The sequence below is a fragment of the Chiloscyllium punctatum genome, chromosome 46 (genome assembly GCF_047496795.1).
Source record: "Chiloscyllium punctatum isolate Juve2018m chromosome 46, sChiPun1.3, whole genome shotgun sequence".
NCBI lineage: Eukaryota > Metazoa > Chordata > Chondrichthyes > Orectolobiformes > Hemiscylliidae > Chiloscyllium > Chiloscyllium punctatum.
In genome coordinates this window covers 63,577,284-63,603,232 of record NC_092784.1, presented here as the reverse complement: position 1 = coordinate 63,603,232, position 25,949 = coordinate 63,577,284, and the positions used below count along the sequence as shown (strand labels likewise).

Sequence of the window (25,949 nt, the reverse complement as noted above, 5' to 3'; positions counted from 1 at the left end):
GGAGTCAAATGAACATCACACCTGGGAAATAGACAGTTGTTAGTGATTTTCTTTAAGATTAGATTCCCCACAGTGTGGAAACAGGCCCTTCGACCTAAAAGTCCACACCGACCCTTTGAAGACTAACCCACCCAGATTCATTTCCCTATATTTCACCCTGAATAATACCCCTAACACTATGGGCAATTTAGCATGGCCTATTCACCTGACCTGCACATCTTTCGGAATTTTGGAGGAAACTGGAACACCCAGAGGAAAGCCATGCAGACATGGAGAGGATATGCAAACTCTACACCGACAGTCTCCCGAGGCTGAAATCAAATCTGGTTCCCTGGCGTTGTGAGGCAACAGTGCTAACCACTGAGCCACCATGCCATCCCTACATTAAAATCACCCATAATTATTGCTGCACCTTTCTTACTATCTACATTATTGTTAGTTCAGGAGCCTATAAACAACTCCCATAAGTGACTTTTTAGTTCTGCTATTTCTCATCTGTACATGTGATTTGGTATGTTCTTTTGAGGAGATGAAGGGCTTACACCCAAAATGTTGATTCTTCTGCTCCTCGGATGCTGCCTGACCTGCTGTGATTTTCTAACATCACACACTGGACTCTGATCATCTACTAAGTTCACTTTCCAACACACTTCTCTGCTATTCATTGCTTGAGAGACCAAAAATCCATCTATATCAATCTCAAATATGTTCAGATTGGAGCAAACATTCACAGCTCTCTGAGGCAGAGAGTTCTAAAGATTCATGACTCTTTCAGTGAAGAGATTTCTCCTCATCTCAGACCTAAATGGGCAGCCCCATTACCATGAGACTTTAATGCTATGTTTTAGATGCACAAGCCAAGAGAAACAATCTCCCTGTGTCAACATTGTCAGACCTCTTCAGTATCTTATTTGTTTCAATGAGATCACCCATCGTTCCTCATCTTTTTCTTAAGTGGGAGACTTATAGTTTTAGTCATGTCCTATGGTTCTAGTCTTTCCCATAATAGGGAACATCCTTTCACCATCTATCCTGTTAAGTCCCTTCACGATATTGTGTTTCAATAAGGTGACTTCTCATTCACTTAAATTCCAGTAGATATAGCACAAAATGCCCAACCTTTCATCTTAAGATAACCCCTTCATCCCAGCAATGATTTGAGATAACCTTAACTACAATTATGGTCTTTTTGAATAAGGAGACTAAAATTGAACAGAATACTCTCCATATGCTGCACAAGTGCAGCAAAATATTTCTACTGTAATACTCCACTCCTCTTTTAATAAATAACAATATTTCATTTCTTAATCACTTGCTGTTTCTCCATACAAATGTTTTATGATTCATATATCAAGAAACTCCATCCTTCTGTAACTTGGAGTTCTGCAGTGTCTCTCCATTTGAATAATATGCTGCATTTCACTTCTTCCTGCCAAAGTGAACAAATTCATATTTTCCCACTTTGTACTTCATCTTGCAATATTTTCCCACTTAACTGACCTATTTCCCTTTGCAGATACTATACCTTGTCTTGAACATTTACTTATATAGCTATTTTGATATTACTGTCAAATGTAGGTACCCATATGTTCAGTTCCTTCATCTATTTTGCTGTTCTAAACTTCAGAGATTATAAACCCATCCTTTTCAGCCTCTCCTCAAAACACAATCCACCCATTCCAGGCATATAGTCTCTGAACTGCCCATTGCCTCCACACCACCTCTTGATCTATCCTGCATACTTTGGTGGGTGAGTAAGACAGGTTATCATCCTTGGGTCTCTTGAAATCCATAGCTGAACAATCAATTGTGATTTTTGTGAAGATTTGTAGCTCAAATTGTTGTTCAGGATATATGTTTTCTCACTGAGCTGGAAAATTTGTTCTCAGATGTTTTGTCACTACACTGGGTAACATCATCAGTGAGCCTCCATTGAAGCACTGGTGCTCTGTCCTGCTTTCTATTTAGACCAAGATACATAAATAGAAATTGGGACAGAACACCAGCACTTCAATGGAGGCTCACTGATGATGTTACCTAGCATGGTGACGAAATGTCTGAAAACAAATCTTCTAGTTTAGTGAGCAAACTTACAACCTGAACATTCAATGTGCAGTTAACTGCCTTATTCCACCTCTGTCATTATAATATGAGTGTGTGTGTATTGTAATGTGTTCATCAGAGGTACTTTTCAAGTCATAGAGTTATACGGCAAAGAAGCAGATCTTCGGCCCACCTCATCTGCACTGACCAGATGTCCTAAATTAATCTATTCCCATTTGCCAGCATTTGGTTCACATCGCTCTAAATCCTTCCTATTCATGCATCCATCCAGATGCCTTTTAAATGTGGTAATTGTACTCACCTCTGGCAGCTTGTTCCATACATACACCAATCTCTGCATGAAAACATTGCCCCTCAGGTCCCTTTTAAATCTTTCCCCTCTCACCTTAAACTTACGTCCTCTAGTTTTGGACTCCCCAACCCTGGGGAAAAAAACCTTGGCTATCTACCCAATCCATGCCCCTCATAAACCTCAAGAAGGTCATTCTTCACTTTCCGACACTCTGGGAAAAATGTCCCAGCCTATTCAGTCTCTCCCTATAGCTCAATCCCAGCAACATCCTTGTAAATCTTTTCTAAACTCTTTCAAGTTTAACAACATCTTTCCTATAGCAAGGAGGCAAGTCACCTAGCTCAAAATGACAATCCTTGTTTTATGCCATCCTCCCAGCCTCTAGAAATCCCCAAAACACTTACCTGTGGACCCCAATTCCTCCCCAACCAAGTACTGCTGTCTTCCCAATAACACTGACATGCATGTTCTTCTTTCTGGGGGCTTGTTGTAATCTAAGCAGCAGTGACTACTAAGGTCTCACATAGCTGGGAGTCAGGAGCCAGCCAATTTGACTGAGAGGTGGTCTTCCTTTCTCTCAGGAGTGGAATATCTTGCTGTAGGCTCACTGCACTGATTCAAGGCGTATCTCTGCAGGGCAATCTTTTAAAGTCAGTCTTCTAAGATTGACTTTTCTACCAAAAGTGGTGTGAGCAATTTCTTTTATTCATTCATGTGTTGTTGGCATTGCTGGCCATCCCTAGTTAACCAGAGGGCAGCAAAGAGTCAACCATATTGATGTTAGTCTGGGGTGACATTTAGGTCAGAACAATTGGCAGCAGATTCTCATTTTTAAAGAATGTTAGTGAACCAGATGAGTTTTTACAGCAATTGACAGCGCTACCATAAGACCACAAGGAATAGGAACAGGTGTAGCCATTCGGTCCTCAAGCCTCCTCCACCGTTCAATAGGATCATGGCTGATCCAACGTTCCTTACGTACACTTTCCTTCCCTTTCTCCCCAATCTTGATTTCCCTACTGATCAAGTATCTATTTATTTCAGTCCTAAATATACATATTGGGAAGTGGTGGAGTAGTCATAATGGACTAGTTATCTAGAATGCTTGGTCAATGTTCTGGGGCATGGTTCAATTTTATGCTGGGAATGTGAGTGGGTGGTGCGATGCTGCTGGTGATGTATTGGGATGGGACACTGGGAAGTGGTGGTGTAGACATAATGTCATTGGACTAGTTATCTAGAATGCTTGGTCAATGTTCTGGGGCATGGGCTGAAATCCCACTATGGCTGAGAAAGAACTTTTAATTCAATACAAATCTGGAATAAAAGCTGACCTAATGATGATCATGTTGCAAGGAATGGAGTGATATGGCCCAAGGAATGAAGTGATATGGCCCAAGAAATGGAGTGATATGGCCCAAGGAATGGAGGGATATGGCCCAAGGAATGAAGTGATATGGCCCAAGGAATGGAGGGATATGGCCCAAGGAATGGAGGGATATGGCCCAAGGCCAGATAGAAGAGATTAGTTAATTTGGCGTCATGTTCGGCACAACACCGTGGGCCAAAGGGCCCCTTACTGTGCTGTACTGTTCAATGACTCTTCCCTTACAACTGTCTGTGGCAAAGAGTTCCAGAGACCCACAACCATTTGAAGAAGAAATTCCTCCTCATTACAGTCTTAAATTGGCACTCTTTTATTCTGAGATTATGCCCTCTTGTCTCAGACTCTCCCATGAGGAAAAACATTCTCTCAGCACTTACCCTGTGGAGCCCCTTAAGAATCCAGTACATTTCAATGAGATGACCTCACGTTCTGAACTCCAATGAGTAGAGTATCAACCTGTTTAGCCTTTGCCCCTAAAATAATCCCTCTATACCAGGGATGATCCTTGTGAACTTTCTCTGGACTGCCTGACATGATAATCATTCCTTAATTAAAGGGACCAAAATAGCTCACAGTACTCCAAGTGTGGTCTCAGCAGCCCCTTGCAGAGTTGCAGTAAAGCTCTTAAACTGCAACATGATCATCATTAGGTCAGCTTTTATTCCAGATTTGTATTGAATTAAAAGTTCTTTCTCAGCCACAGTGGGGTTTCAGCCCATGCCCCAGAACATTGACCAAGCATTCTAGATAACTAGTCCAATGACATTATGACTACACCACCACTTCCCAGTGTCCCATCCCAATACATCACCAGCAGCATCGCACCACCCACTCACATTCCCAGCATAAAATTGAACCATTTGAATCAACAGATGTGTTTACAGCATGTTACTCTTATCCTGGTTAATCATGTTTGGTCATTAGAGAAAGTTGCTGCCACTACTCAAGAAAAAAACATTGCCATTGCAAAGGAATCACATAAGACTGGCCGTTCATTTTGATTTATTGAAAGTAAATGCAGAGTTGAACATGTTTTTCAGCCAAAAAAAGCATTAAAAATATGCATTTGCATCTTTATGTTTCTATTGTTGGATGACCAAAATGACTTGAAATTATTTTCTGTGATGCTTTACATTCCAGTCATCCTGATGATTATTCAATTGTAGCAAATTTTGTATTGGTTTTGGTGGGTGAAAATGAGAAATATTGCCACTTAACCAGACAAGCTAAGAAAATAAAATGATTGTTTGAAGTACTATAGTTGCAGAAACACATCATGGAAGCAATGGACATGGAACTCTGTTTTAAAGGAAACTCCATATTAGGGGTGCACTGAGAAGATTTGCCCATTGAGCAAATTGTTCCTCCTTCATCAATTGAAGTAGTTTAAGTGATGAGGGTGAGCAACATAATTTAATCTTTTCACTTCCAATCTTTTCACTTCGAACTAACAATTACTGCGGTAATTGTTCCTTGTGGGGCAGATTTTACTTGACAAAAAGTATGTGATGAATGATTAAGGATTGCCTATTCTTGACTCCTACTTTCTTTATACTCTTCTAAGGATTCACTCAATCTATTCTGTCTATACCTTACATATGCTTCTTTCTTTTTCTTAACCAAACCCTCACTTTCTTTAGTCATCCAGCATTCCCTATACCTTCCAGCCTTTCTTTTCACCCTAACAGGAACATACTTTCTCTGGATTCTCGTTATCTCATTTCTGAAGGCTTCCCATTTTCCAGCTGTCCCTTTACCTGTGAACATCTGTCCCCAATCAGCTTTTGAAAGTTATTGCCTAATACCGTCAAAATTGGCCTCTCTCCAATTTAGAACTTCAACTTGTAGATCATGTCTATCCTTTACCATCATTATTTTAAATCTAATAGAACTTTGGTCGCTGGCTACAAAGTGCTCAGTAGATGTGATCTATATGGACTTCAGTAATGCATTCGACAAGATTTCCCATGGGAGACTTGTTAGCAAGGTTAGGTCTCATGGAATACAGGGAGAATTAGCCATTTGGATACAGAACTGGCTCAAAGATAGAAGACAGAGGGTGGAGGGTTGTTTTTCAGACTGGTGGCCTGTGACCAGTGGAGTGCCACAAGGATCGGTGCTAGGTCCTCTACTTTTTGTCATTTACATAAATGATTTGGATGCGAGCATAAGAGGTACAGTTTGTAAGTTTGCAGATGACACCAAAATTGGAGGTGTAATGAACAGTGAAGAGGGTTACCTCAGGTTACAACAGGATCTTGACCAGATGGGACAATGGGCAGGGAAGTGGCAGATGGAGTTTAATTCCGATAAATGTGAGGTGCTGCATTTTGGGAAAGCAAATCTTAGCAGGACCTTTACACTTAATGGTAAGATTGCTGAACAAAGAGATCTTGGAGTGCAGGTTCATAGCTCCTTGAAAGTGGAGTCTCAGGTAGATAGGATAGTGAAGAAGGCGTTTGGTATGCTTTCTTTTATTGGTCAGAATATTGAGTACAGGAGTTGGGAGGTCACGTTGCTGCTGTATAGGACAATGGTTAGGCCACTGTTGGAATATTGCGTGCAATTCTGGTCTCCTTCCTATCGGAAAGATGTTGTGAAACTTGAAAGGGTTCAGAAAAGATTTACAAAGATGTTGCCAGGGTTGGAGGATTTGAGCTACAGGGAGAGGCTGAATAGGCTGGGGCTGTTTTCCCTGGAGTGTCGGAGACTGAGAGGTGACCTTATAGAGGTTTACAAAATTATGAGGGGCATGGATAGGGTAAATAGGCAAAGTATTTTCTCTGGGGTCAGGGAGTCCAGAACTAGAATGAATAGGTTTAAGGTGAGAGGGGAAACATATAAAAGACACCTACGGGGCAACGTTTTCGTGCAGAGGGTGGTACGTGTATGGAATGAGCTGCCAGAGGAAGTGGTGGTGGCTGGAACAATTGCAACATTTAAGAGGCATTTGGATGGGTATATGAATAGGAAGGGTTTGGAGGGATATGGGCCAGGTGCTGGCAGGTGGGACTAGATTGGCTTGGGATATTTAGTCAGCATGGATGGGTTGGACCGAAAGGTTTGTTTCCATGCTGTACATCTCTATGACTCTATGAATGAAATTAAGGAAATGTCTCGTCAAATGGATTGGTTCAATTAATCAATCATCTGATTGTCCCAAAAAGAGCATTACTTGTACTAAATGACTTTGTTGTATAAAAGAATATAGAGTTTTGTTCTTTAATTTGTTTTGAAATATGGTTTGTGAAGATTATTTAAATTTTATTTGAAAGGGAAATCTGTTGTTGTATAATTGGTTTAAGGGTAAGTGTCAGCACCTATTGGAATGTGCCTGATGTGTTCCGTACTCAGAAGCTAATTAGTCAGAGGCTGGATAAGTATTTAGGTCGGTCTCAGAATAACAGGTGCAGTAACAGTTTGTGACCAGAAGAGGATTTTCATATCACCATTCTCCACTCCCAAATCAAAGGGAAATATTTTTCAGCAATAGTATTTTAATTAGATAAGTTTCAATGTAGTTTTGTTTCAGTTGGTACCCCTCTAAGGGAGTGTAAATTAGTTAACTTGTTCATTTGATTTTAGTTTACTTATGCACACTGGTGGGGGAGGTGTTAAACGTACATATGAAATATCTCATTTTGTGAATTCATCTGAAACTTAGTGAAGATTGACATCTGGTCTCTGCTTTTTGACAAAGGGTCACAAAGCATTAACTCTGTTTCTGTTTTATCAGATGCTACCAGACCTGCTGAGTTTCTGCAGCACTTTCTGTTTTTGTTCCTCCATCAATTGAAGAAGTTTAAATAATGAGGGTAATGAATATAATCTTTTCACTTCCAAAGCATTGCTGATCGCTGTCTTTGCTTTAACCCTATGGATACTTGAAATGTATTGTTGCAAACCATCACCTTCAGCATAATTAGTGTAAATTGTAACTTAAACTCTATTGGGTAAATCATTTTTGTGCTTAGTAATACTCATTTATCTCCTCAAATCTATTGCTCCCCTCCATTCTTTGGGACACACATTTTGAAATTCCTGTCTTCAGTTTCAACTTCTAATAATCTAATTTAGCCTTGAACAAGTTGATGGCCCTTTTCCTTGTTTTCCATTATTAATTCACCAGACTCTCTCTGGAGAAGACAAACACTGGCTTTAGTTATGCTTTTCTTATTTAAACGCCAGAACTATTATTACCTGTTTTTAATATATCCAGAGAGTTTTGTGTCATATCATAATTTTTCCCTTTTATTGTTTGGTCATTCTTTGCTAGCCCTTAAAATTAGTTCAACCTAGTGACCAGCCACTAACCTTCACAGAATTGTGTAGAATTGTTCCTTTGAATATGATAATATTCTTATTTTCATCACTGAGTTATGAATGAAGCTTTCTTCTCAAGTAGTCTTTCTTGCTCACTGGGATTAACCTTTGCTGAGAGTTATTAAATACCTCCCTACAAAGCTGATGGTGCACATCTACTGTTCCACCTCTTAACCTAGTTTCCCAGTTCACTTTCGTCAGCTCAGTCTTATGGTTACTTATATTTAAAAGACTTATCTTAGAACAGAACTTTTCCCCTTCAAACTGAATCTGAAATTCTATCATGTTACAAACTCTGTTGCCCCAAAACTTCATGAGTATGTGCTTATCTCATTGCTCATTATCAGGCCTGGAATAGACTGCTGTCTGTACAGCCTGAAGAGACTGTCCTGGATATGCTTTATGAACTTAATTTCTATCCTACCTTTACTTGATGTACATTATGCTTTATTCGATGTACATGTAGATTTAAGTCACCACCACATCTGGGGCAATGAGGTGCACAGTAAACATGGTGCATTTAGAGGGCTAGAGATTAGGGACACCGCAGGCCTGTGTCCAGTACTGTGTTAGATCTCTGTGGAATGTTTATTTCCTTTAAAAGCCCTCACATTGGTGGGACATGCACCCCCTCCCTCATGGATCAGCTGACTTGCCCAGCTCACACTGAATGTGATTGCAGCTATTTATATCCCCATCGTGCACTTTCGGTTTCCAGCGCAATGGAAGGCAACAGAAAGTCTTTGGCCAGTGACTTCCAGCCTTCACCTCTACATGTTGCTGAGCTCCCATACATGTTAATTGCCTTCCTCACAGCTCCCTTAGATTATGCACCTTCTCCCAATCCAACCTGTCTACATAAGGTCGCAGCTGCCTACCTTTATCGCCCCCCAGTTCTTGACTTATGACTATACCTCGTGTGGTCACACACTGTCCCCCTACCTTGAATCCAGAATACTTCTGACCGTGGATGAACCCTCCGTCTCCCACAATGTGACTTCCCGTCCCCATCTATGATTTGCCGTATTCCCTCACTGCAAGTCCTGATGCCTCCCTGAGGGTTATCAACCCCCTTTCCCCCACAAAGTGCAGCCCCCAATATTGAAGAATAACTTGCTGAGTGTCATAACCACAGCAGTGGACCCCTTGTTCCCCTACATTCCTCTTTCCACTCACCTCCTATGGATAGATCCTATGGACTGGCTGTAGCTTACCCCCATCAGCAACCTTACCCAGCGACCGTGGGAGAGAAGTGTCCAGATCCCTGACTGACAACTGTATATCTCCCCGAAGGGTATTAACCTAAACCCCCGACCTGACCACTGTGGAGCCACAGGACTGACTGTGACCCATTCCTGATATTGCAGAGGCTTAGACTCTGACCAGGTTCACCCTGAGCGGATTCCTGAATGTGGGCATACCCCTGTATTGGTACTGGATGCTGCCCTTGACTTGCTGTACCAAGGCTCCTTGACTGATGGATTCCTCCATCGACATCGATGAGAACTATTCTTTTAAGACTTTAGACATGGTTGCTTGCTGGTTGTACAGGTGGTATGTTTGCCCTAAAGCTGCTGGCTTCTTGCTAAATGTCCAGATTACAGAGGAGGAAGTGCTGGATGTCTTGAAACGGTTAAAAGTGGATAAATCCCCAGAACCTGATCAGGTGTACCCAAGAACTCTGTGGGAAGCTAGAGAAGTGATTGCTGGGCCTCTTGCTGAGATATTTGTATCATCAATAGTCACAGGTGAGGTGCCGGAAGACTGGAGGTTGGCAAACATGGTGCCATTGTTTAAGAAGAGCGGGAAAGACAAGCCAGGGAACTATAGACCGGTGAGCCTGACCTCAGTGGTGGGCAAGTTGTTGGAGAGAATCCTGAGGGACAGGATTTACATGTATTTGGAAAGGCAAGGACTGATTCGGGATAGTCAACATGGCTTTGTGCATGGGAAATCATGTCACAAACTTAATTGAGTTTTTTGAAGAAGTAACAAAGAAGATTGATGAGGGCAGAGCAGTAGAGTGATCTATATGGACTTCAGTAAGGCGCTCGACATGGTTCCCCATGGGCGGCACGGTGGCACAGTGGTTAGCACTGCTGCCTCACAGTGCCGGAGACCCGGGCTCAATTCCCCCCTCAGACGACTCTCTGTGTGGAGTTTGCACATTCTCCCCGTGTCTGCGTGGGTTTCCTCCGGGTGCTCCGGTTTCCTCCCACAGTCCAAAGATGTGCAGATTAGGTGAATTGGCCATGCTAAATTGCCCGTAGTGTTAGGTAAGGGGTAGATGTAGGGGTATGGGTGGGTTGCGCTTCGGCGGGGCGGTGTGGACTTGTTGGGCCGAAGGGCCTGTTTCCACACTGTAAGTAATCTAATCTAATTGAGACTGATTAGCAAGCTTAGATCTCATGGAATACAGGGAGAACTAGCCATTTGGATACAGAACTGGCTCAAAGGTAGAAGACAAAGGGTGGTGGTGGAGGGTTGTTTTTCAGACTGGAGGCCTGTGACCAGTGGAGTGCCACAAGGATCAATGCTGGGCCCTCTACTTTTTGTCATTTATATAAATGATTTGGATGCGAGCATAAGAGGTACAGTTAGTAAGTTTGCAGATGACACCAAAATTAGAGGTGTAGTGGACAGCGAAGAGGGTTACCTCAGATTACAACAGGATCTGGACCAGATGGGCCAGTGGGCTGAGAAGTGGCAGATGGAGTTTAATTCAGATAAATGCGAGGTGCTGCATTTTGGGAAAGCAAATCTTAGCAGGACTTATACACTTAATGGTAGGGTCCTAGGGAGTGTTGCTGAACAAAGAGACCTTGGAGTGCAGGTTCATAGCTCCTTGAAAGTAGAGTCACAGGTAGATAGGATAGTGAAGAAGACGTTTGGTATGCTTTCTTTTATTGGTCAGAGTATTGAGTACAGGAGTTGGGAGGTTATGATGTGGCTGTACAGGACATTGGTTAGGCCACTGTTGGAATATTGCGTGCAATTCTGGTCTCCTTCCTATCGGAAAGATGTTGTGAAATTTGAAAAGGTTCAGAAAAGATTTACAAGGATATTGCCAGGGTTGGAGGATCTGAGCTACAAGGAGAGGCTGAACAGGCTGGGGCTGTTTTCCCTGGAGCGTTGGAGGCTGAGGGGTGACCTTATAGAGGTTTACAAAATTATGAGGGGCATGGATAGGGTAAATAGGTAAAGTATTTTCCCTGGGGTCAGGGAGTCCAGAACTAGAGGGCATAGGTTTAGGGTGAGAGGGAAAAGATATAAAAGAGACCTAAGGGGCAATCTTTTCACACAGAGGGTGGTACGTGTATATAATGAGCTGCCAGAGGAAATGGTGGAGGCTTGTATAATTGCAACACTTAAGACACATTTGGATGGGTATATTAATAGGAAGGGTATGGAGGGATATGGGCCGGATGCTGGCAGGTGGGACTAGATTGGCTTGGGATATCTGGTTGGCATGGACGGGTTGGACCGAAGGGTCTGTTTCCATGCTGTACATCTCTATGACTTTATGACTCTATGACTCTGTGTGATTGATGTAGTGCATTGCCAATACAGCAAGATCTGTGTCCCCTAACGGAGGAATGCTGACTAGCCAGTCAAGCTGCCTTTATGTTTAACTGCACCAGTTAGTACAGCAGGGCAAGGAATGGGTGCTGTGAGCATGCAGCTAAGTGCTAAATGAAAGAGAATAAGTGAGCATGCTGAGATGCAGATTAGCTCAGTCTATGAGTTGGGTACCAGTCCATGCACATAAACTGTCCTTGCAGCAGCCTTTCAATGCTAGTTGTTGGTGCACTCTGTATTGCAAGTCTGTCTTTCCAGACTGGCCTGCAAGTGTATAGAGATCTCTATGATCTCTGCTACCAGAAGTGATCCCGTACTTTCCCGAAACAAAAATAGAAATTGCTGGAGAAACTCATCAGGTCTGGTGGCAACTGTGAAAGAATGAGCCAACATTTCGAGTCCAGTGATCCTTCTTCAGAGCTGATAGTATCTAAGAAAAGCTTGTGTATATGCTGAAGAAAGGGGTTGGGGTGATGTTGTTGGGGGAGTGCAAAAAGACTAAGAGGATAGGTGGAGATGAAGTCCAGAGAGCGAGAAAGACAGTTTGGCGGACAAGGTGATGGATGTTAGTAAACCCAGAAGAGAAAATCTGATAATAGGTCCACAAGTAGGTGAAAATGAGTTAGCTGTGCTGAAAACAGTCCATGTCATGACAGGGTGTGGGGGGTGAGTAAAGGACGTGGAATGGCGTGTCCAGGTTCTACAACTATTGAACTTAATATTGAGTCCTGGAGGCTGCAGGGAACCCACGCAGAAAATAAGATGCTGGTCCTCCAGCTTGTGCTGAGCCTTGCTGGATTACTGTAGTAGTCCCGAGACAGAGATATTGACCAGGGATCACAGGTTGTGTTGAAGTGGCAGGCAACTGAAACGTCAGGGTCATTTTTACAGACAAATGTAGATTCTGCAAAATGGTCACCCAGCTAATGTTTTGTCTCTATTGTGTATAGGAAACTGCATTGTGAGCAGTGAATGCAGTGGAGCAGATTGAGTGAAGTGTAGGTAAATTGCTTGGCTCCATTCCTATATGGTTACCAGCCCCCCTTCCCCTCCCACCCCACACCCCAGCCCGGCTCTTGATATATTCCACCTTTTTCTATCTGCTGTCATTTCTGAAGAAGCAAAGCATTAACTCTCCTCTCTGTCCACAGATGCTGCCAGACCAGCTGCATTCTTCCAATAATTTCTTTCTTTGTTTCAGATCTTCAGTATCCACAGTTCTTTGTTATGTTTTAGTGCCTTGCATTTCCTATTTCTACACAAACTGGTTCTATATCTTGCATTTACGATCTGTGGTTCTCTCTCACTATTACACGAAAACATCAGCCAGGCGTTTGTGCTCAGGTTGTGGAGTGAGACTTGACCCCATAACTTTTAGTCGGTAATGCAAGAGCTCCACCTTATAATTGAGCCACAGCTGATGCAGTTGGGAACCAAGTAAGGGCTGTCCTGTAGAACTGGAACTTGCAAATGAGATGGTGGAAGGATGTTGTGAGATTGATTGTTGGAAGCTGAGCCAAGGTAGTGGAGGCACTATGCTCACAATTTTCAGGAAATATTATTGTAACCATGCTTACAGCTGTTTGGGTACTGTGGGAGACATAGCTATCTAACTGGAATGATTTCAATAATAGTTAGGATTAAGGTTAGGTGAGGTGAGAGCAGTGGGAGTTGACAGTGTATTCAGGAACCATAGAATAGAAAGGTAGAGTTGCTTGAAGACACAATGTTAATTATTAAGGACTATATGATGAGGGTCTAGTACCGGGGATGTTGAAATATGCATGACAGTTCCAGAAGAGATAGAACCATTTAAAATTGTCCTCTGAAGAACAATAAGTACTAAAGGCCTGGCCAACATTCCTCTCTCAACCAAACAGCTGCTTGGGGAAACATGCTTGTAAAAAATGGATGCTACATTTTCTGTCTGAAATAATAGTCATTGCATTTCGAAGTGATTTTTATAGCATTTCATTTGGGACATTCTTGAGGTCCAAGATGAGGTATTTTGTATATTACGCAAGTCACTATTTTACTTTCTTCATTTTACTGTTACTTATTCATCTATCACAATTCCTACAGAACCCATGTACATATCTATGTTATATACAGATTGTTTCTGTTGCTGCTTGAAACCTGCTTTCAAGGGAAGCCATTCTGGATATTCATTGACATTATGGTGTGGACCATAAAGACCATGAAGACATGGGCAACAATGACATTTATGTTGGAAAGTAAAGGACCGTTTTGCAAAGAAGCTTTTGTATATCTTTCAGAATCTTAGTAATAAGTTTTGGCAAGCTATTCAATCCCGAGAATCACCAGAACTAAGCTGAATCCCTACTCCACCTGACATCAACAGAAAGACATATTTGAAACGGAGATCATTAGTGATGAAGGCCTGGAATCTTCAACATTCTTATTTTTTCTTGTGCAGATGACCTGAGATCAGAATCCTCATTTAAACATGGGGATTAGAGATAGGATATTCTGGCTGGCTCAGCAGTTTAATACCTAAATTAGCTGAAACATTTAGCTGCCATTTCAGTTTCATGATGCTGGAGGAATATCCAGCCCTCTTTTACGTTTGGAAATGCAGGATTATTTACTCAACTGAAACTAGAAGACTGATACATTTTTTTAATGTCTGAATTTGAGGGTAACGAGCCACTATCTTAGATTGATTTTTACCTTAACAAATGTTCATCCACGTATCATGAAAGATCAGATTTAATGATTTAAATTCTTTCTTTTGGCTTCTGAGTTGAAATTGTTTCTCATCAGGTGAGATTTTGTGAGAACTGAATCTAGCATCGTTTCGCCCCTCTTCCCACCCACACATACACATACATACATACTCACACACTCTCGCGCACAGATATCTATCAGGGATTTCACAGCTCACATTTTATTCTCAACCCCTGCTGGATCTGCAGTCTTTATTTCTCCTCTCTCGCTCTCTTTCTCTCTTGCTCTCTCTCTCTCTCTCTCTCCCTCTCTGCACACAGTGATTAACTGGGCTGTCACATCGTCAGGCTGCGCACGTTGGTAAACAAAGAGAAGCTTCTGTGAATGGGGTGGCCCTGTATGGGAGCCGGGGATTTTTTTTTGGACAATCTTTCCTTAATAGAATCTCTTATTGTAGCAGACTGACCCATCCATTCTCAGTTATTACAAAGGTGAGCCTCCTCTATATGTAACCATACGCTTCATGTTTGGATCTCACATTGAGCTACTGCAGAGTCTGGATTTTAACCAATGATGGTGATCATGTCTTATTCATGTTTTTTTTATAAATCTTTTTTTAGCGGTGTGTACGACCCATTAATGTCATGTGTGTTTTATATATATATTTTTATCCTGATTAGTAAGGTTTTTTATTGTACTCGGTTCACTGCAGTCACTGATTAGCTGTTTAAAAGTCATTTTACAGTTTGAATATGAAGCAATAGACAAAGCGATTTCTGTATAAAGCAATGTATGGCTCTTCTGAAGCCTGCGGGGTTTTCTTTTGCTTGTTTAGATTCGATAATGTGTTATATTCTGCTCTTCTAGTTTCACCTTGGTTTTGTTTGTGTGACTGATGGATGATGGTACCCCAGGTTATTTTGATAAAATATTGCTCACTTTGGATGAGTATGGTCCTGCATCACCCTGATACCTCATTTAGTCAAAGCAATGAGTAATTGAGTGATGCTCACCAGAAGGTCTTAGAATCTACCTCCTGATCACTGCTGAGTTACTTAATCCTAGTGGGAACAGCATCGAAAGTGCTACAGTTGGTCACAGTGCCCTTGGGATAAGAAGGGAAAATGATCCATGGTTTTTGCTCCTGATCACTCACTATTCACTGAGTAAGATAGTGATTTGGATGAGGACAAGTAAGACCTAACTGCAGTATCTCTGCAGTTGAATATCTCATGGATATTTACTGTCGAGGTTCATGCGTCAGGAGCACCCCATTGGCTGAGTTGCTGGAGGATGACTACCCCTATAAGTCTGTACCTGAAAATAAAAGGGAAAAAATAGATAAAAGCAAATAGAACAACATATTATATGAAAGAAAAATTGGATTCAATTCAACACACAAATTTCGAAAATGCTGGAAATGGTCAGCATAGTAATAAGGATGAGGAAAAGGAACACTTTTTTTTGGATTTATAGTCTTTGTTAAAGCTAAAACATTAATTGAAAAAATACCGTAGTCATGCCAAAATGTCTTTACTCCTAGAGATTCAAATTTCATCAAATCTAGTTGAAAGAAGGCAAAGTGTCTACTCATAACAAACTGGTGTGTGAGTTCACTTGGTTTTTCGATAACTCCTGGCAGAAAGTTGGAAAGTAGCGTTGGCATAGTAGTTGGAAAATGCAAGTGGATGCAAGCCCAATTGGATCTATCTGGTAGGATGAGACTAGTAAGCATCGGGCAGGTTAGAAAAGAAGAGGGTGCCAGACACTGTTGACAAGAAACAAGCTTGTAGGGTGTAATAAGTGATAAGGCAGATTTTGTCAAGAGTTAAGAACTCTGATTTGTACTAATTCAATAAAGGTCAAAATTTAGCACATTCAGTGAGCGTCATTCTTGTTATGTTTGCAACTGATTATTATATCATAACGCTACTGCATCTATGAAGTTTAACCACTGTATTCCCTGTCTGAACAAGGAGGGAAAGGCTTAACAAATCCTTTACAGTTTTACTCCAGATGTAAAAACAATCAATGTCAAGCTGCAACCATTTAGAGTCATAGAGATGTACAGCACAGAAACAGACCCTTCAGTCCAACTTGTCCATGCCAAACAGGTATCCTAACCTAATCTAGTCCCATTTGCTAGCACTTAGCCCATGTCCCTCTAAATCCTTCCTATTCATATACCCATCCAGATGCCTTTTAAATGCTGCAATTGTACTAGACTCCACCACTTCCGCTGGCAGCTCATTCCATACATGCACCACCCTCTGTGTGAAAAAGCTGCCCCTTACGTCCCTTTTATATCTTTCCCCTCTCACCCTAAACCTACATCCTCTAGTTCTGTATTCCCCCACCCCAGGGAAAAGACTTTGTGTTTTTATCCTGTCTATGCCCCTCATGATTTTATAAACCTCTATAAGATCACCCCTCAGCCCCTGACACCCCCAGGAAAATAGCCCTAGCCTATTCAGCCTCTCCACATAGCTCAAGTCCTTCGACCCTGGCAACATCCTTGTAAATCTTTTCTGAACCCTTTCAAGTTTCAAAACATCCTTCTGATAGGCAGGAGACCAGAATTGCATGCAATATTCCAAAAGTGGCCTAACCAATGTCCTGTACAGCCGCAACATCACCTCCCAACTCCTATATTCAATGCTCTGACTGATAAAGGAAAGCAGTCCAAATGCCTTCTTCACTTTCCTATCTACTTGCAACTCCACTTTCAAGGAGCTATGAACCTGCACTCCAAGGTCTCTTTGTTCAGCAACATTCCCTAGGACCTTACCATTAAGTGAATAAGTCCTGCTCTGATTTGCTTTTCCAAAATGCAGCACCTCACATTTATCGAAATTAAACTCCAACTGCCACTCCTCACTTGTGAGGGAACACCCAATTCCTCAGAAATTTGTGATCAAGTCAAGTTCAACCATGCGGCAGGAATATTTTGTCTGTCTGGTGAGTGTTACGCGCCAATCTGAAATGATTTTATAGCTGTGGCAAACTTTGTACTATTGTATGGTGTGATAAAGGCATAAATCTGCCCCTCTTCAATAATTGCTTGCAACATACCAAGTAATTTCTAAATTCTAATGATGTCGAGTTTGGTTAGAGGTGCTTCTGAATCAGTGTTTATTATGTGCATGATAGCAGGGAACAGGACAGAAACCAGAAAGGTCACAGAGAATTTTCAATATTCCAAGAACCTGTGAAATAAATACGGCAAACACACAGACAAAAACAGGCATGTATAGACATACCTTTACATACAAACATGCACACATAATCAGAAATATGTTCATAATTCCCTTAGGTCTATTATTGACTATTTTTATTGAACCGTTGTTAGTAGAACACGACAAATAGGATGCTCTTTTTGGATTTGATGGGAATTGGTTACAGATTTACGAAGATTGATAAAATGACACTGTGTTAGAGTGTATTGTTCTTCTTAAGAATCACGTATACTGATGTAAGGTAAAATAGAAATGCTCTTTAGAATCTGATCGTGCAAACCACTTATCATGGTACCCATGTGTTTATCACTGACTGATGATATAAATCACTCGAAACTGTTACTTTTGATCATGAAGACTTTTGGTTTGCTTTGAGGCTGAGCAATCTTGGTCTTCTACCATAACACTAGACATTTTGTTCGTTAAAGTGGCTGATTAGCTACCTATTGCTCTGAAATGTTTGCTGGACTCAGGGTTTGATTGGATTAACTTAAGTGCCTGTGTGAACATTGCATTACTGGTAACGATTCTGATAAGTTTTGAGGATCTTTTCCAATACTTGTTTTTCAAGACCAGGTCAACAATTGGTTCTCAGAGTGAACTTGGTCCTGGGCATCTTCTTCAAGGCAAATTTGTTACTGATACCGAATTGCCTCATTGCAATCCAGTTATTTGGCAAATTAAGAAATGTGATGACTTTGAAATTGAGACCAGCTTCATCCTTCAATTATTCTGTTGGAAGACTCATTTCTCTTAATTGTTCATTCAATGGGGTCTGCATTATTTGGGCATTTGCTAGATTCCTGAAAATCTTCACAGTACGACCCCTGGAGGCTGGATACCTTGCATCCAGCTTTAAAGTGAGTAAAGCATACATTTGTGAGGTGATAAAAATTGAGGCTGACTACTGATGCAAGTATGTAGCACGTTGTGGCTAATAAGTTGGGGATTTGATTTATATGCCAAGTAAATTGAAATTCTCAATTTTTGGCATGTTAATATTGGATCATCTTAGATTCTTTGTTATATTGCAAACTATGGTAAAAGGCAGTGCATTTTTAACTTGCCTTTTGGTCGTGATTCATAGCATGATATTTTGTATGTGATGTCAAAAATAGGAATTTAGTGGCATGGCTAATGTGGGCAGTTAGAGTATTATCCATTCACCTCTGTGATAGGCTTTAAGTGCAACCCAAATCAGTGGGAAGGAAAGGTCCTCTCTCTACTGCTTGTAAGGATCCAATATTTTCTATCAGGAACTCACAGAGTAGATAAAATATATCACAACTGTCACATCCTGATACATTCTCACTCCTATGAAATTAGTTTGAAATTTGCTTAAATGTTGGTGCAGGATACATGATGTAAAATATTGTAAAGAGTCATAGAGGTAACAGCATGGAAACTACTCCCATTTACCTGCATTTAGCCCATAGCCTCTCAACCATTCCTATTCATACCAGATGAGAACAGAAGAAAGCAGACGATGAGGAAGGCAGAGAGGAGACAGGTGCAAGAGACCCCGGGGAAGTACCTGACAGGAACAAGTTGAATCTTTTGGAAACAGTAGAGACAGATGACACTGCCAGTCCGCGAGGCGGCCAGGTCTGTCAATCAAATGTTGGCGTGGAGGCAGAGTGGAAGAGACGGACATCGCACAGAGCCGTGGTAATAGGAGACTCCATAGTGAGAGGAACTGACCGGGGTTTTTGTGGCAGCAAATGGGACTTAAGAATGGTGTGTTGCCGTCCTGGTGCCAGGGTTAAAGACATCACAGACCGAGTGCAGGAAATCCTCAAGGTCGAAGGTGAAGAGCCAGAGGTGGTGGTACATGTCGGCACAAATGATGTCGGGAAGAAGAGGAGGAACATACTACAGCGGGACTTCGGAGAACTAGGAAGAAGGCTGAAAAGCAGGACGTCTAGGGTGGTTATCTCTGGTTTGCTTTCAGTTCCTTTGGCTGGTGAGGCCAGAAACAGGGAGATAATGGACTTGAACATGTGGTTGGGGAACTGGTGCAGGAAGCAAGGATTTAAATTCTTGGATCACTGGGGTATGTTTTGTGGTAAGCATAAATTATACAAGAGAGACGGTTTGCACCTTAATAGGTTATGGACCAGCATTCTGGCAGGCAGGTTTGCTACTGCAACACAGCTACGTTTAGACTAAGTAGCGGGGTGGAGGGGGGGGAGGGGACAAACTGGATGTTTAAGAAGGAAATTGAAGGGAAAGTTAGAACAAGGGAAGTCAAGAAAGACAACTGTATCAATGAGGCAGAAAACTCAGAAAGGGATCATGCTGTAAGGTTGAGTGAAATAGGGGTTGATGGGAAGGGTGAGAGCAGTAACAAATTAAAAATACTATACATGAATGCACGAAGCATTAGAAATAAGATGGATGAGCTTGAGGCTCTTTTGGAAATTGGCAGATACGATATTGTGGGGATAACTGAGACGTGGCTTCAAGTGGACAGGGAAATGAATATTCAAGGCTACACGTGCTATCGTAAGGACAGACTGACGGGCAGAGGGGGTGGGGTGGCATGTTGGTAAGGGATGATATTCAGTCCCTTACGCAGGGGGACCTAGAATCAGTGGATGTAGAGTCAGTGTGGGTAGAGCTGAAAAATTCTAAGGGTAAAAAGACCCTCTTAGAAGTTATCTACAGGCCCCCAAACAGTAGTCTGGATGTCGGATGTAAGTTGAATCAGGTGCTGAAATTGGCCTGTCGGAAAGATGTTACTACAGTTGTTATGGGGGATTTCAACATGCAGGTAGACTGGGAGAATCAAGATGGTATTGGACCTCAAGAAAGAGACTTTGTGGAGTGCCTTCGAGATGGATTCTTAGAACAACTGGTGCTGGAGCCTACCAGGGAGAAGGCAATTCTGGATCTGGTATTGTGTAACGAACCAGAATTGGTCAGGGACCTCGAAGTGAAGGAGCCATTAGGAGGTAGTGACCATAATACAATAAGCTTCAATCTGCAATTTGAGAGGGAGAGGGTACGATCGGAAGTGACAATATTTCTGTTGAAAAAAGGGAACTATGGAGCTATGAGGGAGGAGCTGGCCAAAGTTCAATGGTGCAATACCTTAGCAGGGATGACAGTGGAGGAACAATGGTGGATATTTCTGTGTACAATGCAGAAGATGCAGGATCAGTTCATTCCAAAAAGGAATAAAGATCCTAGGAGGAGGCATGGGTGGCCGTGGCTGACAAGGGAAGTTAACAAACATATAAAGTTAAAAGAGAAAAAGTATAACATAGCAAAGATAAGTGGGAAAACGGAGGACTGGGAAGCTTTTAAAGAACAGTAGAGGATTACTAAGAAGGAAATACGCAGAGAAAAAATGAGGTACGAAGGTAAACTGGCCAAAAATATAAAGGAGGATAGTAAAAGCTTTTTTAGGTATGTGAAAGGCAAAAAAAATGGTTAAGACTAAAATTGGGCCCTTGAAGACAGAAACAGGGGAATATATTACGGGGAACAAAGAAATGGCAGAAGAATTGAATTGGTACTTCAGATCTGTGTTCACTGGGGAAGACACAAGCAATCTCACTGAAGTAACAGTGGCTGAAGGACCTGAACTTAAGGGAATTTATATTTGCCAGGTGGTGGAGAGACTGTTAGGTCTGAAGGTTGATAAGTCCCCATCCCAGGGTACTGAAGGAGGTGGCTCGAGAAATCGTAGTTGTGTTGGTGATTATTTTCCAGAGTTCGATAGATTCGGGATCAGTTTCTGCGGATTGGAGGGTGGCTAATGTTGTACCACTTTTTAAGAAAGGTGGGAGAGAGAAAGCAGGAAATTATAGACCAATTAGTCTGACCTCAGTGGTGGGAAAGATGCTGGAGTCTATTATAAAGGATGAAATTACGACACATCTGGCTAGTAGTAACAGGATAGGTCTGAATCAGCATGGACTTATGAAGGGGAAATCATGCTTGACTAATCTTCTGGAATTTTTTGAGGATGTAACTCTGAAGATGGACGAGGGAGGTCCAGTAGATGTAGTGTACCTGGACTTTCAGAAAGCATTTGATAAAGTCCCACATAGGAGGTTAGTCAGCAAAATTAGGGCGCATGGTATTGGGGGCAAAGTACTAACTTGGATTGAAAGTTGGTTGACTGATAGGAAAAAGTGAGGACTGCAGATGCTGGAGATCAGAGCTGAAAATGTGTTGCTGGAAAAGCGCTGATAGGAAACAAAGAGTAGTGATAAACAGCCCCATTTCGGAATGACAGGCAGTGACCAGTGGGGTACCGCAGGGATCAGTACTGGGACCGCAGCTTTTTACAATATATGTTAATGATATAGAAGATGGTATTAGTAATAACATTAGCAAATTTGCTGATGATACTAAGCTGGGTGGCAGGGTGAAATGTGAGGAAGATGTTAGGAGCTTACAGGGTGACCTGGACAGGTTAGGTGAGTGGTCAGATGCATGGCAGATGCAGTTTAATGTGGATAAATGTATGGTTATCCACTTTGGTGGCAAGAACAGGAAGGCTGATTGCTACCTAAATGGAATCAATTTAGGTAAAGGGGCAGTACAAAGAGATCTAGGTGTTCTTGTACACCAGTCAATGAAGGTAAGCATGCAGGTACAGCAGGTAGTGAAGAAGGCTAATAGCATGCTAGCCTTCATAACAAGATGGATTGAGTATAGAAGCAAAGAGGTTCTTCTGCAGCTGTACAGGGCCCTGGTGAGATCACACCTGGAGTACTGTGTGCAGTTCTGGTCTCCAAATTTGAGGAAAGACATTCTGGCTATTGAGGGAGTGCAGCATAGGTTCACAAGGTCAATTCCTGGAATGGCGGGACTACCTTACACTGAAAGACTGGAGCAACTGGGCTTGTATACCCTTGAGTTTAGAAGACTGAGAGGGGATCTGATTGAGACATATAAGATTATTAAAGGATTGGACACTCTGGAGGCAGGAAACATGTTTCCACTGATGGGTGAGTGCCGAACCAGAGGACACAGCTTAAAAATACGGGGTAGACCATTTAGGACAGAGATGAGGAGAAACTTCTTCACCCAGAGAGTGGTGGCTGTGTGGAATGCTCTGCCCTAGAGGGCAGTGGAGGCCCAGTCTCTGGACTCATTTACCAAAGAGTTGGATAGAGCTCTCAAGGATTGTGGAATCAAGGGTTATGGAGATAAGGCAGGAACAGGATACAGATTAAGGATGATCAGCCATGATCATATTGAATGGTGGTGCAGGCTCGAAGGGCAGAATGGCCTACTCCTGCACCTATTGTCTATTGTCTATTGTCATGTACCTTTCTAAATATCTTTTAAATGTTGTAGTTGTACCCGTCTCTACCACTTTCTCTGGCAGATCGTTCCAAATATGCTCTACCTTCTTTGTGAAAAAAGTTGCATTTTAAATCTTTCTCCTTTCACTTTAAACCTATACTCTCCAGTTTTGGACTGTCCTATTCTGGGGAGAAGACTTAGCTATACACCTTATCTATACTTTTCATTATTTTATAAACCGGTATAAGGTCACTCTTTAGCCTCCGACATTCAGGGAAAATGGTCACAACCTATCCAACTTCTTTGTATAACTCAAACCTTCCAGTCTTGGTAAAATCCTTGTTACAACATTGTTTTGCACCCTTTTCAGTTTAATAACATCCTTTGTATTCTAAGCGACCAAAATCGTATGCAGTACTTCCAATGTGGCCTTATCAATGTCTTGTACAGCCATAACATGATGTCCCAAACTCCTGTACTCAACGCTCTGACCTATGAATTTGTTACAGGAGGGTGTACATTTCTGAAATCAGGATTAAATACCATTGTTGTGACAGTGTAAAAGGAACTTTATCCCTGTATCTGACCCTGAGACAACTTTTTGTACAGTATTTATTTAACAGTCTAATGTAGAAATGATCCTAAAGTATGTATCTAATTTTTTAAAAAAGGAAAAAGAAAATTTAGAAATGACAACCAAAGGTTTGACTGTGATGAGGAGAAATATCTTCACCCTGAGAATGATGAGCTTGTGGAAAATGCTATCACAGAAAGCAGTCCAGGCTAAAATGTTGTATGATTTCAAGAAGGAGTTGGATATAGCACTTGTGACAAAAGGAATCAAAAGATATGGGGAAAAGCAGGAGCAGGGTGTAAGTTGGATGATCAGTCAAAATCATAATGAATAGCAGGGCGGGCTCAAATGGCCCACTGCACCAATTTCCAAGAGATGTGTTTTAAAAAGTGAGAATATGGTACAGGAACCTAGAAGAGGAGGGTATTCTCCATATAAGCACATTTCAAATTCATTTTAAGGTATATGGTTAAATATTTTATCCAAAGGATATATAAAATTCTTAAGGGGCTAAACAGGGTAAATTTTGAGGAAATGTTTCTACTGGTTAGAGAATTCAGAGTATGTTGAAAGACTCATTTCCCTAAATTGTTCATTCAATGGGGGCTGCTTTATGTGGGCATTTGTTAGACTCTTGCAAATCTTTGCAATACAACTCTTCGAGGTTTATAGTCTCATAACATCATTTCAGCCAGTTAGGACTGAAATAGGGGAAACCTCTTTACTCAAAGTATTCTGAATCTTTGGAATTCCTTCCCCCAGAGGCTGGTGGATGGTCACTTTTGGGTACCAAGGAATTAAGGAATATGGGGAAGGTTTGGGAAGATAGCACTAAGCCATGTTCCTTTGGATTCTTATTTATATATTCTGTATACTCTTAGACTAAATGAAATATTTGCTCATGTTGCTAATATTCCTTTGCAGCTGCTGAGTGAACGTATAGTTCACCTAAGACATAGTTCATCTAGGAGACCATGAGCTGTGATTCTGCACCCCCTCCCCACCCCCCCACAGTTATGATGAAAGAAATGTAAGTTTACTGTCACTCATGACTTCTTCAGTGTATCAACAGTCTGAATATTTACACCTTCTCAGGCAATGTCAGCTAGGGCATTCCAGATTTCACTGTATATTCACATGCCTTCATTATGGATTCACTTCTGTATTTTTTTTGTGTTGATCATTTTTAGTACTTTCTCCTTTAGGTAATCAGGATTTCGAGATAAATCCATAATATCATGCTGAGTTTCCGAGCACATTGGTGGTGGCCTGATAGTATAGCAGAGGAATACATTTGAAAGGGAGTCTGATGTCTTGGTGCCATTGTGGCACAGGACCAACATCAGAACCTCAGCAGTGTGGCTCCCACTGAGCATCCATTTGAGCCACATAAATGCGCATATAATGGCACGAGCAGGGTGTGGAGTTCGGTAAACTCTTGAGGTTTTTCAGGTTTGAGGGAGGATGGGGTGGTTATTCAGATATGGTACCACTGTTTGAAAGTCACCTTCACTTGTCCACCTACCTGATCACTGAGACTTGCCTTTCTGGCTCTACTCCTAAAAATAAACTTACTTGAATTCTTCCTTTCTCATCCTGCAGTGACCAACACTGGTGGTTGTGCTGTTGAATTGCCAAGCTTTATCCCTGATTTGGCCAAAACTCTGGGAGGTGGGTTGCCAGTTCAAGCAATGGGGTGGGTTCTTGCTGTGGTGAAAAAATTCAACACCTTGTGTTGTCCTCATATGTTGTTGGAAGGGTGAAAGTTAGATGTCATTATTGTCATTAGCAGCTCACAGGGTTGACTGTGAGTAATATTAGTTTGAGTTTTTCACAGCAAGCAATTTCTTGTTCTTTATTTGAATCTGTTTCCTGTGCTTCTGAACTTTCCTTCTTATTCCTTTTTAAAGGTCCAAATATAGGAATGTGTGGCATAGTGATAATGTCAATGTACTGATGATCCACAATGTTAATGTTCCAGGAATGTGGGTTCAGACCCCACCATTGAATTCAATAGCAAAATTGCAATTAAAGAAAGCTAGCTTAAAAATGATTATATAACCACCGTTGATTGTCATAAATACCCAACTGGTTTACTAATATCCTTTAAGGAAGGAAATCTACTGTCCTTCCCTGGTCTGACATACATGTGACTCCAGATCCACACTCATGGTGGCTGATTCTTAGGTGTTCTCTGGGTAACAAATGTTGGCCAGGCCAGCGATGCCCACATCCTGTGAATGAATGGTCATTTATTCTTCTACAAACTTCCCTCCACCTTGCCCTCTCACTATGTTGAACTCTAGAAACATTACCTTCCTCACTGATCTAATTATTTTTTCCCCAAGACTTCACACTTATGGACATTTCACTCTTTGGTGCATGTCCCACCTACAAATATATATTGTGTCTTTAAAGTGGTGAAATGTCTAATGATGCTTCCCAGGAGCATTGTCAAACAAAGAGATAGGTGTTAAAGATCAAGGATGCTAGGAAACTGGAGAGAGAGAGATTGAGAGGTTTAGGAAAGGAATTCCTGAG

General features: G+C 41.6%; 1 protein-coding gene across 1 annotated transcript in view; it reads left to right on the top strand.

Annotated features, from left to right (window-relative positions):
* The first annotated feature begins 14,727 nt into the window (after positions 1-14,727).
* LOC140468227 (3',5'-cyclic-AMP phosphodiesterase 4B-like) overlaps positions 14,728-25,949 on the top strand; it is a 666,103-nt gene continuing 654,881 nt past the window's right edge. Inside the window, exon 1 of the mRNA XM_072564484.1 lies at positions 14,728-14,824. The gene's annotated coding sequence lies outside the window, so the exon portion shown is untranslated. The remainder of the gene's footprint in view (positions 14,825-25,949) is intronic.